We start from the raw sequence: 19591 nt of genomic DNA, 5'->3' as shown, positions 1-19591 counted from the left end.
AATGTTTGGCAAGAATATGTCCATTTTGACAAACTTCTGTCAAAACACAGCCAGGGAGGCTCGGGAAAGGCAGGCGGGGAGCACAGCACCGCCATCCTCCTCGTTCTCAGCGCAGGGGGATCCCTCGGGGGTGCGGGGCTGGGGCTGCCCGCGGCGAGCTGGTGCAGCGGTGCCTTTCGGCACTGCCAGCTCCCTCCCTGCGCCGTGGGCGCTGCCGTGTCTCAGCACTTGCCGCCGCTCGGGCACGGTCGGAGGAGCAGCGCCTTTTCCCTTCTCACCTTCATAATTGGGGAAGAAGGCTTAACACGTGAGCTCGGGGCTCACTGCTGGGGCCAGGCGCCCGGCAGCGAGGAGGGGAAGCATCGAACGCTGCGAGCGCTTGGGCTGTGCCCGAGGCTTCCCCAGCCCCGCGTTCGGATGAGCTGGCGGGTGGCCCTGCAGGAGGGTCCCCGGCTTCAGCCGCGACCCTACCGGACAAGGACCGGCTCCCTGCCTTGCCCGCAGCTCAGGCAATTAAGGACAACAAGCACTCAGATGCAATTTTTTAAGCAAAATTAGGACATTTTGTTTGAAAAAAAGGAGTTCTGAAATGAGCAGCTCTGGTGTTCCCTGCGCTCGGTGCCCTTGGCAGGCAGCGGCTGTCCTCACGTCTCCGTGGCTGCCCAGGAAGGGCTGTGCGGGACGTGGGATGTGAACCCGGGCCAGCGGGGCCGGTGCCCGGTGCCTCTCTGGTCCCCCGGCCGTATCGTCTGTCGTGTCTTCCCTCTCTGTTAGCCCGTCTTCGTCTGCGGCTCTGATAAGAACCTACCGGAGAGCGCAGCTTTCCGAGAGTTCGGTGATCCTGTTGGAAGGTCTCCCGCTGCAGCCGCTCGCTGGGCTGCCGGCGGTGCTGGTGTCGGTCAGGGGACGGGGCCGCCTTCCCCGGGCAGCAGCAGTGCCGCTGCGACGGGCATCGATGTGTTTGCGTCAAGGGGCCGAAGCCGGGCGGGCAGCAAGCAGCAGGGAGCGGAGGCGGCGCAGCCAGCACGCAGGCCGTGCTTGCCGGTCCTTTGCAGTGCACGGCTGGGAACGGTGTTGGGAGGAATTAGCCTCGCCCCTGGGGAAAGCAGGGACAGGCACTGCCGTAGCCTGTACCCCAACACCTCGGCTCGCTCCCGAGGCTGGTACACACCACGGTCCCTGCCCTGGATTGCTGCATAAGCCCTGGCACCAGGGCTCTGCACCCTTGGGTGGCACCCACGGCCCCAGGGGGACTGGGGGCAGCGGCCCCACGGGCACCTCTGCGGCACGGCTGGTCCCCAGGGCTGCTCCCAGCACGCAGGAACCACCGGGCTGCTCTGGCAGAGGCAGATGAAAGTGTTTGGGGCTGTCACCAGCATTATGGATGGGCTGCGAGTGCTGGCGGGGAGCAGCACGCAGACACTGCGGATGTGGAGGGAGCCTCCGTGTTTCCGACCCCTGATTGATGAGATGCAAGTGCCGGCCGTTTCACTTACTATATCACTGTTGCCTCAGCCCTCCGGCTGGGACGAGGGTGCTTTGAACCTCGGAGACAATTGTCTCCGCTGAAGGACGAGAAGGGTCGTTTTTTCCCCCCGGGGTCCCGGCAGGAGCGAGCGGGTCCCTGGAAGCCCCGTGAGCTGGCCGACGGCTCGGCAGCTCCCTGGGGACTGGGGGCTACGGCAGCCCGGGGGCAGCCGGGGCACAGCGGCCGTGCGGAGGAAGATGCCAAAGGAGCTTTCGGTTGCTGCCAAGGGGAAGAGGTGAGAAGAAACAGCCGAGCTGGCCAGGAGCTCCCATGGCAATGATGCCCAGCGCTGATGGGTGAGCAGCAAAAAGGGAAAATAAAGCAGCAGAGAGGCCCGAACCGGGCCGGTGCCAGCACTGCCGGGCTCGCAGAGGAGGCACCGGGGAGCCATGAGCAGTACGCTCATCCCGTGCGGGATGCTCAGCAACAGTGATGCTCCGTCCATGCCAAATTTGCAGTTTGCCTCAGGGCCGCCTTGCTTTGGTGACGGGGGTCCCCGTGCTGCCGGCGGCTGCCTGCCTCTGTGGTCCCCAGGGCCGGGATGGCTGCGGGCTGCCTCCTGCCCTACCCAGCTTGGCTGGCTCGGCGGTGACGTGAGCTCTCCCTCCAAACCACCCGGCCGCTGCCGCTGCAGCATCGAGGGGGTGAGCAGGGACCCCCGCGTGGCACGGGGGCTCGCGGGGAAGCGCCTCTCCGAGGGGTGCATCCCAGTCCCGTAGTGCTGGCTGCGGCGCCTGGCCCCCCGCATCCCCTCGGGGCGGGGCGCAGCGTCCCGGCCAGGCTGCGGATGCCCCCCGCCGCACCGGGGGCTGTGGGGTTCGGGACCGGATCCTGCCTTGGCAGATCTTGTGGCAGAGCATCAGTTGGAAATGTCTGGCGACCATCTCAAAGGGACGTGTGTCTGCGCAGGGGCGAAAGCCCGATGCCAGACATGGTTGCGCGCATACATGTGGTTTGAATTGGGTAATTCAACCCAAGTCAGGGTTATTTTTGGGGAGGGCTCCCTCCAGCCAAGTGCATCGCCTTCTCCTCTCCGAACGCAGGGCTGTACCTGCCAGCCTCCCTCGGGGTGGCTCAGCCCTGGAGGGAGGAGGCACTGGGACAGAGCAGGCTCCCAGGGCAGCCATCCCCGAAACTCCCCGTGCCACATGCCGGGGCTCACCGGGAGCGGAGGGGTTAGCCAGCCCCACCACGGACTGAAATCCTGGTCCCAGAGCAGATGAGGTTCACTCCTGAGCTGGGACAGCCGAGTGACAAGTCCAAACAGAGCAATATCAGCACAGCACCATGTGAGCTCGATGCTCCCCTTGTCCGTCCTCTCCCCCACCCCAAAAGCAGCAGATCCGAGCAGGATGGGACCCCGGATAACCAGCCAGAGCATCCCGACTGGCCACCCCAGCACCACGACCCAGCCTCTCCTCCAGAGACCTCCCCTCTGCCCGCCGCAGCAGGCAGGAGCGCAGCGTGGGTGCTCTGGGATTTCCCAAAGTTTGTTATTACAAAGAAAGAAAGAAAAGGGCTCAAGGGATCAGTGGGGATGAAAAATGCTTTAGAAACACGGGAGATCATTTAACAGGTCACTTCCACAGCGGAGTTTGCCAAGCTGATAAAGGCAAGCAAACTTATTAAGGCGCGCACAGCTTGATTTGAAACGGCTGCTCCCAAACAGCCAATTACTCCGGGCCGTTCCAATCCAATTAGGAAGGCTGTTTCCCTGATTACGGTGGTGTGTTTTACAAATACAGCACAACTCCTCGGGTTCAAAGAGCAATCCATAAAAGGGAGCTCGGTAAGAGGCAAGCCAGCGCCTGCGGCCAGGGGAGGCAAACCCCGTCCCCGTCCCTGGGGACGTAGGTGTCCCTGTCCCCAGGGATGCGGGTACCACAGGGGATGGGGATGGGATGCCTGAGCCCCAGGCACGGTGATGCTCGCTGGAAGAGCAGCCCTGTGACCTTCCCTAAAGCGGCACAGCCCTGCCAGCCAAGGGGACGGGATCTCCGAGCTCTGGTCCCCACCAGGAGCTGGGGCCCTGGGATCATCTGGACAGGGGATGCCACCGAGGTCCCCGTCAGTGCTACCCCTCTGTAGTCCCCTCCAGGGTCTCAGCAAAGGCCACCCCTTGTCACCCAGCTCACCTGCTCTGTGACATTACCTTTCCCCAGAGACCTGGCAAGCTTTGAGGTTTACCCACTGGGTATTGAAAAAAAAAACCCACCCTCAACATAATGTTGCGGGGTGATTTACTCTGATCCTGCCGGTGGGGAGAGGCAGGTTTTACAGAGGGAGAAACCCAGACGGGACCTTCGGGGCTTTGCCAGAGCTGGGTCAGCCCAGCCGGGATGGATACCAGCACAAAGGAGGAATGAATCCTGTCTCCCTCTAACTGGGATCACAGGCTCTGCGGTGCAGCAAAAAGAGCCGATCCCCTCCGGACCGGGGGGGTTCCCATCATCTGGGGCAAAAGAGGCACCAACAAACTCATCACCGTGCTCACACAGAGGATGACAATTTAACCCGCAAACTCCATCCTTGGTCCAAGAGGCTGAGCCAGGCTTGGGGGACAGGAAGGGCCGGGGCTGAGCGGCAGCCCCAGTGCCTTCGCGGCCGTCCAAATCCTCACCGCAACCGCTCCAACGGGTTCGCTTCAAAATCCTGGCGTGCGGCCACCTCTGGGGTGTAGCACAGCCCCTGTTATTAAAATGTGTGACAGCAGCTCAAGATGGAAAGTGAAGTTGTACATTCTCCATCTGAAACTCCGGGAGGAATTTCAAGCAGGGGAATGCAATTTCCAGCCTGGAGGAGAGCCAGCAGCACCAGGGCGAGATTTTTCTTAATATGGTTTTGCAAAACTTGAACACAGAAAATTGCCCGTAGCTATAGCAATACCAGCGAGCTGGAGACAGCCCTGCTCGGGGAGAAGGCGAGGCATTTGTACAACAAAAACACCCACCAACTCCAACAAGCCTGCTGTCCCCTGCCACTCCCGGGACGTTCGGCCACCTTAGCTCCCCGCTCCAGCCTGGCGTTCGCTGGGATTCGGGGGCCGAGCCACGGGGAGGCTGCGTGCACCGGGGCAAAGCTGCTCTCCTGCCCGCCTGGGGAAGGGAGCAGCATCCCGGGAGCGAGGGTTTCAGCAGGGGAAGCGATGCCCCAGCATCGGGCGCTGGCTGCAGCCTTGCAAAACTCCCCACGGGACGGCAGGACGTGGCTGCACGGCACGATGCACCTTCCCGCAGCGGTGCGGGCGACCAAACAGCACCCTTCTTTCGCAGAAGGGAAAAGCTGGTGCTGGCAGCGCCCAAGGGAGGACGTGGCTCTCCCCAGACCCTCGGCGCTTGCCGGTCTCCGCTCCCTCCATCAGCCTGGGAAGGACGTGGGTTCAACGGCTCCATTTTATTCGGCGTTTTGGGGCAGCGGTGGGGTCCCAGCGGGGCGACAGCCTCCCCGGCCACGGGACCCCCAGCCACCCCGCCGCTCTCTGCCTCCACACCAGCCCGGGGAGCACTGCCTGCTCACGGCAGCGCAGACGTGGCTGGCTCCCGGCCAGCTGGAGTTACAAAAGGAGCCTTCCCCCTATTTCTGCTTTTGATTTAAATAATCCCAATAAGGGGATAAAGCAGCCAAAACCCACTGATTTTTTTAAAGCTTCAATTTAAAAAATAATATACATGAAATGTGCGATTTTTATTAGAGGAGGCAGAGCTGCAGCATATCAGACACAGCCCTTCGCTAACCAAACCTCTGCCCCGGGACACCAGCTATGAACTGTGCCATCCAGAGCGCTCAGACGTCCTCCGCACCGCGTCCCAGCTCTGCCTTGGCCCCGCTTCCCTTCTCATTTCCCACGCAAACTCGGGGCTGGCTGCAATTATTCCTTTATCGGTGCCCTCCTGGGCGAAGATGCACGAGTGAGAAGGGTTTCACATCACCCTGGGAGTGAACAATTACAGGGACGGGGACGAGGCACGAAAGCAAAGGTGCTTTATTTGCGTTTAATTTGCTGTTACCCAGTGTCTGGTCACACAAGTCTGTGGAAGCGGAGGGATTTCTTTATCCTGGTTAGATGTATGGGGCGACAAGGCCATTTCCAGCTGAGAAAGTCCCCTCTTGAAGAAGCCAGGCAACACCACGCAGCCGGACAACAAAACATCCCTGTTTGCAGGTGACCGATGGCTGCAGCCGAAGCCGACAGCGCAGAGCCCGTCCGGCTGCAGCCTGCGGATGGAGCGGGACTTCCAGCACAGTGCCCGGTGTCCTGACGGGTGTTTCGGGGGATCTGCAGCCCAAAAAGTCTGGGGACGAGGTGGGTTCAGTGCTGCGGAGGTGGCAGAGTCCCTGGGGGTTTACCCGAGCCGTGACCCAAGGGCGAGCCGGCAGCACCCCACCTTTCTTGGGCAGGGAGGGAACAAGGTCTCAGGTCCCACCGTCAGCTCCTCGTTATCAATCTCTCCGACACCCCTCACATCCCCTGCAGTTATTTCTGCCTGTCTGCTACGCCAATCTGCACAACAAGCGGTTGACTGACCAGCCAGGGTTATCTTGACGACTGCTTACCTGCTCTTTACAAGCTTAGTAACTCGGTGGAACCATAATTATATGTTCATTGCTGTTCTCATTTAGAGTTAATTACATGTCAAATAGACATATCTCTAACGTGCTTGGAAGCATCCCAATAAAGGCTCTGAGCAGCCCATCAATACGTACGTGAACGCGGGTATTCCTTCTGCTGGGCGTTTCGCCACCCGGTGCTTATTTGCAGGTCTAAATCAATAGTATCATCCCATTCGGGATGGGGGGAGATGTGGCAGCAGTTCAGCTCCAAGGGAGCAGGCGAACATGGGGGAACCTCTCCTGGCCACAGCGGGTGAGACCCGACCCACGGCAGCACCGGCACCCGGGTCGGCCCCAAACCCATCAGCTCTGGTAGCAACATGGCTAGGACGGGGCCAGTCTGGTGGATAAAATAACATGCCACGCTGAAGTTCCTCATTTCTTTTGTAAAATACATCTACGACAGGCTGCTAATAGGGTCACCGCATGGTTTAATCCCACTTTTTTAGCCTAAAAATGAAGCTGACTCCATTTGGATCATGCCCCCATTGCGTTTTCCCCTGCTGCTGCTGGGCTGGGGGCTGCCAGCTCCACCAAAGGCACTGGGACAGCACTGGTGTGGGACCGGGGAGCCTGGAAGAAGCACCAGCACCCCGCAAAATGATGGCGGCAAGGGCGGAACGCCAGCCCTGAGCCCGCTCTTGCTGGCATCGCAGTGCTAAACCCCCCCGAGGGAGCCGGGAGGGCTGGAGCCTGGGCGAGCTCTCCCGCACGCCGGGCAGGCAGGGCTGGCTCCGTGCCGTAAAAGACAGGCACAGCTTATTTTGGAGGGCAGAGCTAGAGAATTACATCCTAAACGCTTGCAAAATCAGCCGGTAAGTGCACAGAGCTGTTCCCAATCAAGCAGCGAGCCGGCGCAGCTGGGGCGCATCCTCACTGCTCGCTTGTGGCACGCTGGCTTCCCCCGAGTCGCAGCCGGCGAGCTCCGCGCTGCCGTGCCCAATCTCTGCAGGAACCAGCTTTTTTCAAGCAAATCGGTTTACAAGTTTCCTCTTTTTTTGAGGGGAAAAAAAAAAAAAAAACACCCAAAAAAACCCACAAAACCCCCCAAAAAACCCAACAACAAAACAAACCAAAAAACCCCCACACCATTTGAGCGTAGGGGGTTGTTTTGCTTGTTTGCCTTTAAAAAATAATAATAAAAATAATAATGTCACCAGGTGCAGATGGCCACATTTACGAGTCTGTGAAGCTCTGGCATGCCCACTGCTAATTCCATGCACAGGTAGGGGGTAGCTTTCATTTGGCTCTGGTTCAGCCAAATATTCAGTGGCCAAAGGGAGAGGAAGGTGTGGGATCAAGAATTGGAACATCTGGAGCAGAACCGAGCAATAACGAAACGCAAAGCAAAGTTTTAAAGAAAATGTCTCAAATGGATGGAGGAGAAAAAGTGGAGTTCAAAGGGCTCCCCGCTGCCAGCGAGGAGGGGCAGGCTCCCAAGTGGCCTTCTGCCGTGCGTTTGGCTGGGGTTTGGAAACAGGAAAAAAAAAAAAAAAACCGTGGTGTTGAAGGGGGAGGCAAAACCGCTGGATTAAACCCTGGCCAGCTGTGCCCCCAGCAAAACCTGCTTCTCCGCTGCGGGCAACACGGATTCCAGAGCTTAACGCGATAAAGCCTGAATTTCAGAAGTTTTTGAGTAGCAGCAGAGGGATCAGACTGTGGCTTTGGGTCAGAATCCTGACTTTTAGCCCCCCACGAGACGGGGATGGTCCCGCTCCCTGGGCCACCCCGGAGCTCTCCCTGCGTCCCGCGGTTGACGCTGGGCAGCCCCTGGCCCGGGGCAGCGGCTGCAGGTGCCCAGGCTCCATTTCCCAAGCGGCCCTGCCAACAGTATTTAAGTCTTATATAGGGGTAATGCGTTTTCTTTGTCTGTTTTCATTGTCTGCTCCAGTCTTAACTCTGCAAAACCCCTACGACAGCAAAATATTGCACCCTTAAGAACAGCTAATGAATGGATAACGAATCTGGTAACGAACATAACGAGCTAACACTCTCATTCCTCCAAACAGTGGCGTGCATGATGTGCACTCCTGAATTACAGCTGCCAAAGTCAAAGCCCGAGCGGCCGTCAGGTCACGCCGGAGCCGCACGTGCCAAGCCCCTGCTTTCCAGGTGAAAAACACCCGCTTTCCAGCAAAACCTTGGGGCTCACCCCGGAGCGAGGAGAGGCGAGAGGAAGGGAGCCGCGGGGAGCGCCGCTGCCTGCCGGGAGCTGCCGCCGGCACGAGGGCAGGGTCCGGTCCCGGCTGCCGTGCCTTGCCCAGCCGGCGAGGGCCGATCCCGCTCATCTCTCATCATCTGCGATGCACATGCTGAAGCAATCAGTGGGGAAAGGCTGGAAAGCCTCCAAAATGGGAGAGGGCGCAGGGTACGCTCACGTTCCCGCAGCCCCGGGGCTGCAATACCTCCCGCACCAATAAACTGCAGGTGCTGGGGGACTGCGAGCACTTGCCCGCGCACTTCAATAGCATTCGGATCCTGCCTCCCGGTACCCCGGCCCCTTCCCGGCTCACACACGGCAGGGAAAAGCATGGGGAAAAAAGCCCCATTTAGAGGCAAAAGCCTCTTGGTGGCGAGGATCCCCTTTCCCGGGGACAGTAGGCATCTGGGTGCTATAGCGCAGGCACCCGTACGTGCTGCGTGACCCCACGGGCCCCATCCCCTCCCCGAAAAGGCAGGTCAGCGCTCGCTGGCTCTGCGGGAAGGAGCCGGGGCTTTGTCTGGAGCTGGGCCGACGACAGAAGCTTTCAGGCAAATCACCTGGGCTCTGCTGCGTCTGGGAGAGATGGAGCTGGGACCAAAGCTGCCGGTAAACCTGAGGCTCCTCAGCCCGAGAGCTCCGCTCCGCAGGGAGAGCCGCCCCGGGGGCCCTTGGACGGGCATCACTCCGCGTGGGCTCGTGGTACCCACCAGCATCCCATGCCTCAAAGCTTCATCTGAATATTTGGGTGCTTGTGCTCCAGGACTCTCCTGTCGCTCCCCAACGCCGCAGTCCCAAGCACACCACGGGGGTCTGCTGCAGAGCGGCAGAAGCCCCCAGCCCCGGCTCATCCACCCGGGACCTTCTGCCTGTTCCTCCAGCTCTTGCCAAACACATCCCAACAGCACCAGCCCCTGCCCCCATGAGAATTTCACGGATAAACCACCGGAGCTCCAACAGAGAAGGAGAGACCCAAGAGCCCTCCCTGGAGGGAGCATCCCCACCTTCCCCGCAGCCACCAGCGCGTGGTGAGGTACATCCCCGCCTTGGGTCTCGCCCATCACCCGACCCAACTTCTGAGCACAGATAAGAACAGCAAGAGAGCCGATAAATCCAAAATGCTGGGAACGTGTTTTAGGATCGCGCCTTGGGGGTGAAACCCAGACGGACGCCCGTCTGTACCGCACGTCCATGCTGCGCCAGGGCTCGGGTCCCCGCTGCAGTACCAGGAGGGGACTGGAGCAGCCCGGCTTGGGGGACCAGCACGTTCTCCAGGCACCTTCTCATGCTGGGGGTCTCTCTCGCGCAGCCATAGCCAGGCTTTTGCATCCCGGGCTGCCAGGACGAGGCCGGAGAGCGGGACGGCCGACAAGCCAAGGGCAGCTGGGGGAGGTCAGACGCAGGGGCCGGCTGCCGCAGCTCCCCAAACAGGGACACGTCCGGGACGAGCCTGCTGGCTTTGCCCTGGCCGTGCCTCCCAGGGCATCCCTGCGTCCTTCTCCCTCGTGTCATCCCCACCTTTAACTTTCACGGCTGTCGGAGCTCCTTGGAGCATCCTCTGCCTCCCCCAAACAGCCAGGGCTGCCTGACAGGGTGCTGGGGGGCCCGATGGTGCTCGCCCACCCCACGCAGCACCAGGCGCAGAGCTGGGACGTGGGGCCAGGCCCCCCCAGCCCCTCTCCCGCTGCCCCCCGCAGCAGGACCAGCCTGCAGGACCCGCCATAACGGGGCTCATGTGAACGCCCCGTGGTCATTTTTAACCTCAGATCTTTGGCATTATTAATAACATACATGTGGGTCTTGCTTCCCCTATGGGATAACATCTGGGGGATATTCATCACGGCCACTGCGGGCTGCAGCCCCCCGCTCTCCCCACGGAGCGGGATGGGTCACATCTGAGCCCCGAGCCGCTTGATGTGGAGTCATTAGCATGCACAGACTTCCAGCCCAATTACTTGACAGATGAAATCAAGATCCGTTGGCCTTATTGTTTGCATCTGGAGCGCTGCATCAGCACACACTCCTCCTGCCTCCTCTTCCTCCTCCTCCTCCCCAGCCCGGCTGCGCCAGCGTTGGCTTCATCTGGATATCGTTTACCATGGCTTGGCGTATGGGAACGTATCAAACGCACCATAATAAAATTAGCCCTACACAACAGCAATTATCCACAGCACCTTCAGAGAGGGAAGGATGCACCGTTTGCCCACCCTCCTTTCTCTGCCCCTCTGTGGGGAGCGGAGCCCACGGATTTTCCTCCCATGCGCAGCTCTCGCAGGAGAAGCTTTGCTCTCCCGGCAAGCACGGAGAGAAACCCAGATGGATCACACCACAACCTGTTTGCAGTTCCAGTTTTGCAGCCAAGCCACTGCTATTCTACCAACCAATTTTACACAAAGGAACAATTATGCTTCATTTCTACCCATTAACACGTTCGACAGCATCGAGCTTGCTTTAAGAGGGGGGGGAAAAAAAAAAAAGAAAGTTGCATCAGAAATATTTGAGGTGCTGAAGTCAGCACGCAGGTGTTGGGGCTGACGCGGCGCCCGGCAGCGTGCCAGCGCCAGCCCAAGCAGAAAGCTCCTAATCCCGGCGATTACAGCCCACGAACACGGGCGTGGGGATGGGGCTCACGCCCCAGCACACCCCGGGCAGTGCCGGCCGCCGCAGCCGGTGGGTTTGGCTTTGCCCCGGAGCCTGCCCAGGAGCTGTTAGTCAGGAGAGAGGAGGTTAATTCTTGCCACGTGTCTGCCACGGCGCTTTGCTCCTCTCGAGGAGCCGATGCTTCGCCGAGGGCTCTGCTCCGCTGCAGGACAGGAGCACGGGGTCTCTCCAGAGGAAGCCCCGAGTCCTCCTGGGCCATCGCAAGGGTTGGGGGATGGCCCTGGCTGCTGCAGGGGCATCGTCCCTGGGGCAGAGGTGCCGGTGCCCCCGCGGTGGCTCACCCGGCATGCAGGAGGGTGCCCGACCAGCCCCGTGGCCAGCACAGAGCCGCAGCGGGGACGAGGGGCTGCCTCGGAGGCAGGCACCAAGCAGCAGAAGGAATTCGGGTTTCTTTTTTCCCCTGTAACCCATCTGTCCTTAATTTCTTTGGGGGTTTCACTCCAAATTCTTCAGATTCTACGGCAAATGCTTTGCAGTCCTCAGCTCGGCTAGCCTCGGCGGCTGCCCGGCTCAGGGCTGCCTGCAGCCGGAGCAAAGGGAAGGGAAAATACCAACCCTGTCCCTTCACCAACAAATAACCCACGTCCGACCGGCATCACCAGTGGCAATGCAGAGGCAGTGGGAGCCCTTATCGGGGGCTGTGGCCGCCCGTCCCTCCACGCGGCAGCAGGGGACAATAGATTTTGTGGCAGGGGACACCAGACTGCGCACCAGCCCCGGTTCTAGCCCGCGTCCGTCCGTCGCGACGTGCCGTGCTCCACACGTGGAGCAGGGGGCTCAAGCTTTGGCCCCTTTTTGCCGACACCCGGACCAAGCAGTGCCAGTCCTGCCCAGGAGGTGCAGGCACGGCCGCGCTCTCGCTGTGCATCCCTTCCCCTCCTGCAGACCGCAGCACCAGGAGGCAGACGTCTGCCTCGCCAGAGCTCTGATAGGAGGCGTTTCCATTTGCTCTTATCATTTGTAGCAACAAGTCACTTGTTTTGCCCTAATTTTGGCAATTACAAGATGGTAGCTCTGGGCTACAAGCAAATGCCTCAGGCTGGGGAGCAAAATCGTGTCGCACATGCACCCGTCCCCGCACGGAGCAGCGGCATGCTATGATGTACGCCGCAGTCGCTGCTAATTAGCCGCTAATTTTACAGACTTCTTTATGGTTTGCAGTCATTTAACCTTTCCCATGGAGTGGAGCCCTGCAGCCAGAGCTCTCCCGGTAGGCACCAGGGCGGCTCTGCAGCAGCTCCCCAGGCAGAGCGGGGCGGCAGGGCAGGACCCCCCCGGCACCAGCCTCAGCCCCGTCCCCAGGATGCTGGGGACGGCCCGGGAAGCATCGGGAGGCACTCACAGCCTGGCTGAGGCTGAGCTCGGGGTGGTCACAGCCGCCCTCAGGTGCTCCCACCTCCCCAGGACTCTGGGATCCAAGATATCCCCCCCACCCCCCGCTGTCACGCGAAGCAGAAATTCAGACCCTGCACAATACTGGGTAAAAATGCTCCTGCTCCAACAGCGACCCACACAAGCCCGCATACAGGTTCAATTTGGGCCCAGTTTTTGGAGATTTAAGCGGTGCCTTGGCTTGACAGAGGCTGTCTGCGAGAGCACGTTTCCTCCCCAGAGCCTACGTCCAAGCCACGGGTTTGATAAGTATCAGGATACCGCGCTGGCCTCAAATAGAGAAATTAAATGAATACCTTGCATATTTTGGCGACTCGCACATGTGAGCAGCTGTAATTGAAGACACGATCCGTCTCGCCCTTCAGCATGTATTGGCAAATTACAGCCTTTCGTTATTTCCCCGAGTTTAATCTGTATGGAGGTAGAGGCATTTGTCTCACGTTCGCCCCTCGCAGGGAGCCCGGCTCCCAAGGAATCGCTCAGAAACAAGAAACGCTCCAGGCTTATCTTCGCCCATTGCGCAAACACCCGTGCCGAGAAAGTCCGGCCGGGTGTTTCGGCGGGTCGGTGCCGCCCGGTGCCCGGCACAGCCGGGATGCGCTGCACGGGGGTCTGCAGCGCGCAGAGCACCGCCCCGGGGAGCCCGGGTACGCAGGGACAGGCAACCGCGGGGTTTTTCTTTTCCCCCCACAACTACCGTACTTCCAGGCTAACGTGGAACAAGGCAGACAGCAAAAAAAGAACGCCGCAAGCCGCAGCCCCGACCCGTCCGCGCGGCACAGGAGCCCCAGCAGCGACCCAGCTTTGCAGGGAGCTTCCTTCGGCCCCGGGGAGCCCAAGGGCCGGGGCCACGTCCCACAAGGCAGGCTGGGCTGCACCAACCGCCACGCTCTGGAGGGAAACCCCTTCGCGAAGAGCCCGAGGGACCACAGCAGCCTCCTTCCCATGGGAAACCCAGCCGAGAGCTGCAGCCCCCCCCTTCCAATGCCTCCGGCTCCCCGGCAGTCCATCGCCAGCAGCGTGGGTCCCGCCAGGGACGGACACAAGCTCCAGTAATACAGTTTCCCTGCAAAGACCTGCTTGGGCTCCCAGCTCTCTGGAAGACTCAGGCACCCACAAAACAGGGCGTTCGTTAGGGGTTGTGGGTGTATTCCGAGCAGGGGTGCAGGAGCCCTGCTGAGCAGCACCCCCATGATCCACCACCCAGACCCGCGGCTCCACGCTGGGGCTCCCACCCCACAGCCAGCATTTCACCCTGATGTTTATTAGCATTTATGCGACATCTATTGTTCAGTTTTTTAAATACACAATGAAGAGCATAAGATGAGGACGCAGCTGGGGGTTGATATTTAAGGCAGGTCTTGGGGCTTTGCTGCGTTCAGCTGCAGCATCCACTCACCGAACAGGGCCACCAGGCAGAGGGTTTGCTCCTGCTGGCTCCAGCAATCTCCACCTGAAGGGCTTTGGGGCCACAGCATTGACAGAGACCCCCAAACAGCCTCTGCCCCAAACCACAGCTCAGCTCATCCCAAGAGGGGCCAGGGCTGGCTGCTCCCTCCTTTAAGCCCTGCTCTGGGTGATGCCTCAGCCCAGGTGGAGCAACTCAGCCCCGTCAGTGTCCCCAGACCCAGCCCTGCCCTGCCCTGCGCTCCCCCCCTGCACCACCCGCTCACCCATCAGCTGTGCGGGCAGGATCAGGCCCGCGGTACCCAGGAGGGCCCCCCCGGTGCCCCGTTTCTGCAGGGCTCTCGGCAGGCTCACGCCCGGCTCCGGCACGGGTCCACGCACCCGTGAGCCGGGCACAACCTCAACTGATGCATCCAACTCTGCAAAGCAACAGTGCAAGCAGGGCCGAGCTCTCCGTGCCCGTCAGCCGGTGCTTCTGGGCTGGGAAAAGACATATTTGCCCATTGCTTAAACTGAGGCTGCGTTTTAGCAGATCATTAATTACAGGGAGCTTTAAAGAGCCGGGAGGTGGAGGCAGCCAGCCTGATGAACCGGCCCGCTGCGGGTCCTGTGGACACTGGGAAGCAGATAAAGATAAGAGCCTTTTGGCAATGCAGCAGAAGAGGGTGTCTCCCCACCTTGGAGGCACACCGGGAAGCACGGCCGAGGCCGAGCCCACCAGCGGCACCGGCAGAGCCTCCGGCTCCCATCCCGCAGTGCTGTGGGGTGATGGGACAACCCAAACCAGCTCCATGGGGGCTGCTGGTCTCCACCTCGCTTCGTGGAGGAGCTGGAGGACAGGGAGGGTCAGATCCCCTGGGTACCGGACAACCCAGGAGGTTCAAAAGCTTTTTGAGCACCGAACCCGTGATCCCTCGGTGCCTGTTTCCATCCGAGCGCCATCTGAGCTGGAGCAGCGCAGGCAGCCGGTCCCCGCCAGCGTCCCCCGCATCTCGCCGGAGCGACCGTGCCCGGTTGTCGCCATCCCTCTGCTGCACATGGGCTGGACAGGAGAAGTGGACAAGCTCCAGTATTGCATCTTAGGAGCCATCAGTTAAATGAGCTATTTTAATTAAGTGCAATCTAAGTTATGCGGTAATGTCAGGAGAGATGATAGAAACCACTCCACTTGGCCTAGCCAGCAGAGAAGGATGTATTTCATGAGCTTCATTAGCCCGTGACCCGTCACCGACCTCGCCCCACGCGCGCGCTTGTGCACGCTTGCGCCCATGAACCCTGCTCGCTTCGAGCCGGGCTTCCCGGGAAAAGAGCAGGCCACCCGGTTTCTGTCTGCTGCCTGGGACGGGCGGATGGAAAGCACCGCAGCCGGGGTTAGCTCGCCTGGAGAGACGGCAGGGAGCTGCGCCGTGCACGTGCCGTGCCCCCATGCCTGGACAGACAGACGGATGGACATGGGACGTGGCAGCACCTCCCGCCCGTCCTGAGCGTTTCCTGAGCGTTGCATCCCTGTCAGAGCCTTGACGCTACGCCCGCCAGAGCCAGCGGCTTAAATTAATCTGCGATTAACTAGTTTGATCTCTTGCTTTGAATTTTATGCCTGTGAGATTTTTTTTTAAAGCGCAGAGAAGTTAATTTCCAGCAGAGCTGTCGTGCTGCTGGCAGGCACAGCCACAGCCATAAAATACCAGCCCCGACTCAAGACGTCAGAGGGGAACAAAGATAGACCGTGATGCAGAAAAGATGCACGCATTTAAAATAATCTCCAAAGAATGCAGCACAGCCCTGAAGACACATGTCTCCAGCTTCTCTCCCGAGCTGATCCTTTCCTCTTTAAATAGACTGCACCGCTTATTCCCTCCTGGTGGCTTTCCAGTCTTTCTTTTGCATCTAATAACGATGCAGTTCAAAACCATCAACTCTTCATCTTCTCCATCATCTTCCCTCCGGGAAGCCCCTCATCGGGTGCTGCTCACCAAGCGCGCGGGCTCCTCGGAGGTGGCCTCCGCGCCGCTGCTGCGGAGCACCCGGAGCGAGAGCCCGCGGCCCCGGAGAAAATGTGGGTTTTGCAGAAATTCTTGGCAGTCCTCCCACAGCTTCCCTACTCCTGAAATTAAAGGATTGAGCCGCAGCAACCCCTCCATCTAAATTAAAACGAGCTATATTTACTGTTCACGCTAATTGAATTATATTAACTCTGAGCTGGATGATAAGCAGAGCCGTCCCTTACAGTTCCTGGTCTTAATATGTTTAGCGTTCAGACAAATGCACGCCAGTGTGTCATCGTGTTCAAAGCGGAGGAATTTGGTCCTGGGCTATTTTCATCCTGTCCTGACAAGGCTGGCCGGGAACTCGGAGGTTTTTTGGGGGGTCGCGGTGCGGAAGCGCTGGCGAGTCCAGTGTAAATGCGGCGTTTCTTCCTCCGGCACCGGGGGCGGCACGGGCAGTGCTGGATGGTGATGGCAGCACCGAGATGGGCTTGGGGCGATGCCGGTGCCACGCGGGCACCAAGCAGAGGGTGGTACCAGGGACGGGAGCGGCTTATCCCCCTGATCCACATCCCCCCATCTCTGCAGGGCTACGGTGGGGCAGGATCCAGCCTCACCCTGCTGCTGCTGCAGGATCCGGTCCCCGCGGTGCCGTCCCCACTGTCCCCGTCCAGGCGGGTGCACGGCCGGGGAGGGGAGGGACGCAGCCTGCAGCACCCACCCGAAAGCTGGGGCAGCGAAGGGGTCCGGGCTGGGGCAGAGCACCGCGAGGCGACAGGACAGAGGCAGCGGTGGAGAAGGAGAACACGCCATAGGCCCTAACGCCATCGAGATGAACTTAATTCGAAAAACTCGGGCAGGAGGCTTCAATAAGACCAAAGGGCCCTGCCAAGAGTCACACTTCCTATACTGAAGTGCATAAAAGCTGGACATGTAAGGCATGAAGAAAGCACTGTCAGGGTAGGCCAGTGCCAGCCAGCAAATATATAACAGTGGGAACATGAAATATTAATCACTGGTGCATAAAACAATAGGAAAAACCTGCCTTTTGAGGCAGCCATCAATCCTCACTCAGCAGGGAACATCAAGACACGCTAATACCATACAGGTTCTGCTTAAATATTTGCCTTCCTTAATGCTCATGCAAGAAGCATTTGCTTTGAAGTTGAAAATAGACTGTAAATGTCTTTTGTGTGAGATGAAACATGATAAGACATGAAACCAGGAGGCTAAACTGTAGTTAATCACGGTGGTTTTACAAGCAACAAATCATTATTGTAGACAGTAAAGTGTATCGCTTAAAAGCGCACGCCACGAGGCTCGGCAGAGAGGAGAGCCCCGGACGGGCATCACCTGCCACCGCTGGGTTTTCAGGTCGTAGCCCGTCGGGGCGGCCACGGGAGCAGCCATGGTGCTGGACCGATGCTCGCGGGGCTGGACCGATGCTGGCACAGGGCAGGACCAATGCTCGCAGGGCTGGACGGATGCTGGTGCAGGGCTGGACCGATGCTCACAAGGCTGGACCGATGCTGGCGCAGGGCAGGACTGATGCTCACGCAGGGCTGGACCGATGCTTGTGCAGGGCTGGACCGATGCTCGCAGGGCTGGACCGATGCTGGCGCAGGGCAGGACTGATGCTCACGCAGGGCTGGACCGATGCTGGCGCAGGGCAGGACCGATGCTCGCAGGGCTGGATGGATGCTGGCGCAGGGCTGGACCGATGCTTGTGCAGGGCTGGACCGATGCTCGCAGGGCTGGATGGATGCTGGCGCAGGGCTGGACCGATGCTTGTGCAGGGCTGGACCGATGCTCGCAAGGCTGGACCGATGCTCACGCAGGGCTGGATGGATGCTGGCGCAGGGCTGGACCGATGCTTGCACAGGGCAGGACCAATGCTCACGCAGGGCTGGACCGATGCTCATAAGGCTGGACGGATGCTTGCGCAGGGCAGGACCAGTGCTCGCAGGGCTGGATGGATGCTGGCGCAGGGCTGCACCGATGCCAGCACATCCCGGAGCAGCTTTCCCCGGTGGGGCCTTTCCCAGGGCCCACAAGGACGATGTGTTTTGGGGATGGTTCATCCAGCTCCACGCCAGGGCGTGGGGAGGGCAGGAGCGCTGCGGGCATCCCTGCGCCGGCACTGCCGTTTCGGAGGCTGGCACCGGCTCTGGCTGCGCCCACAGCATGGGATGGGGTTTGGCTGGGGGTGATTTCTCTCACCCTGGGCAGACTCCGGGATACCCATGCAGGGAAAGCCACCCCCAAAACCTTGGGATACACTCGGGCTGAGGATGGAGCCTGCGGTGGACACGGCTCTTTGGGCATAGGAAGGGCAGCACCGCCGTCAGCCCATGCCGCATCCTGGCGCAGCCGGCAGCTGCTGCCGAGCGCGGGAGCGTGCCTGCACCGCAGCACACGCGGCCGGCCCGGGACGGGTATCTCCCACATCAAAAATGAAGATCATGATTAGAAGTGATGTGCAGTTGGGAGCGTGAGATAAGACCCCAAAGCAAGCATATAAGTATGACTGATCAACAAATAAACCCTCACTAATTGCCTTAAAAAATCAGATCTCAACAGCCAAGGAAGGAAAAAACCGAAAGATTTAAATTTTCCTTGGGCTAAACATTTTTCTGGCGCGCTCAGACTCGCTCAGAATGTTTCCAGTCATTATGTCCCTAATTAATGCGCACCACAAACCAAAAACAAATTTCCCCACCTCATGGCTCTGGGAGGTTCAGCCAGATTAAACAAACCTCAGGAACGAGGTCAGCGATTGCCCCCCCCACCCAGCGAGCAGCATCTCGGGGTGGGAGGCAGCCCGGAATAGGGAGAGATGAAGTTATTATCAGCAAATGAAGTGGAATAAGCCTTTAATTTTCTCCAGCTGTTGCTGGATGTGCTGAGAGACAGGTGAGCTCCCTGGGACGGAGCGGGCGAGCCGGGCGATGGGGAGGCACCTCGCCACCTGACAGCCCCCCACGTCTCGGGGAAATCAGGGGCATGGAGTGGTTTTTTAATTACCATCACTTTATTTTCTGTAATTGCCACAAAACCGGCTCCTCATTGCATTTTCACAGCCCCAGAAGGAATTCAAATAATCCCTTTTAAGCAAACTGGTGCTCCAGAGCCCGTCACGGGGACGGGACCTTGTCACGGCTCGGGGTCGTGGCTGGGGCCGGGCTGTGCAAGAGCACCCCAAATCAGGCTGTGCTCCCTGCCCCAAGGGCTGCCCCAACGTGTAAAACCCCAAAAGCGCCGCTTTGGGGCACGGTTACAGCCAGATGCGTCCTCCTGCCCTCGGCGTGCCACCATGCCCACGGACCTGCCGGCGCGGGGAAGCCCATGGGCTCAGCTGGAGTGGGAAAAACTGTTGATCAAAGGGTAAAATTAAATAAAACGACACAAATAGAAAGGAAGGAGCCATCCCTGCGAGGCCAGGCAGCCCGCTTGAAATACGAGTGAAAATTTCAGGTAAAAGCAAGCGGGTGCAGGCGGAGGACTGCCTGGCCAGCTGGCTCGCTCCTCCCGCGGCGCTGGCTCCGAGGAATAACGGTAATTAGAGCTTCCTAATGCCTCCAGGTCATTTGCTTTTTCCTTGCGTAACGTAATTTCTATAGGGCTTGTCGTCTTTATTAGGAGAATTAATCTAAATCTGGCTGTGCTCTGGCCGCTTTGCCGTCCGCCGGAGCCATCCCGAGGAGGGTCAAAGAGGCAGGTCCTCTTCATGGCATGCAAATAAAAAAATTAAGAAATTAAAAAGGGAGGTCAGCGGGAGGCTACGGCGGAGGAAATTAATGATTTTTT

This window comes from Mycteria americana, chromosome 12, assembly GCF_035582795.1.
Source record: "Mycteria americana isolate JAX WOST 10 ecotype Jacksonville Zoo and Gardens chromosome 12, USCA_MyAme_1.0, whole genome shotgun sequence".
Lineage (NCBI taxonomy): Eukaryota > Metazoa > Chordata > Aves > Ciconiiformes > Ciconiidae > Mycteria > Mycteria americana.
The sequence above is the reverse complement of the archived record's forward strand: the minus strand, read 5'-3'. Positions refer to the sequence as shown.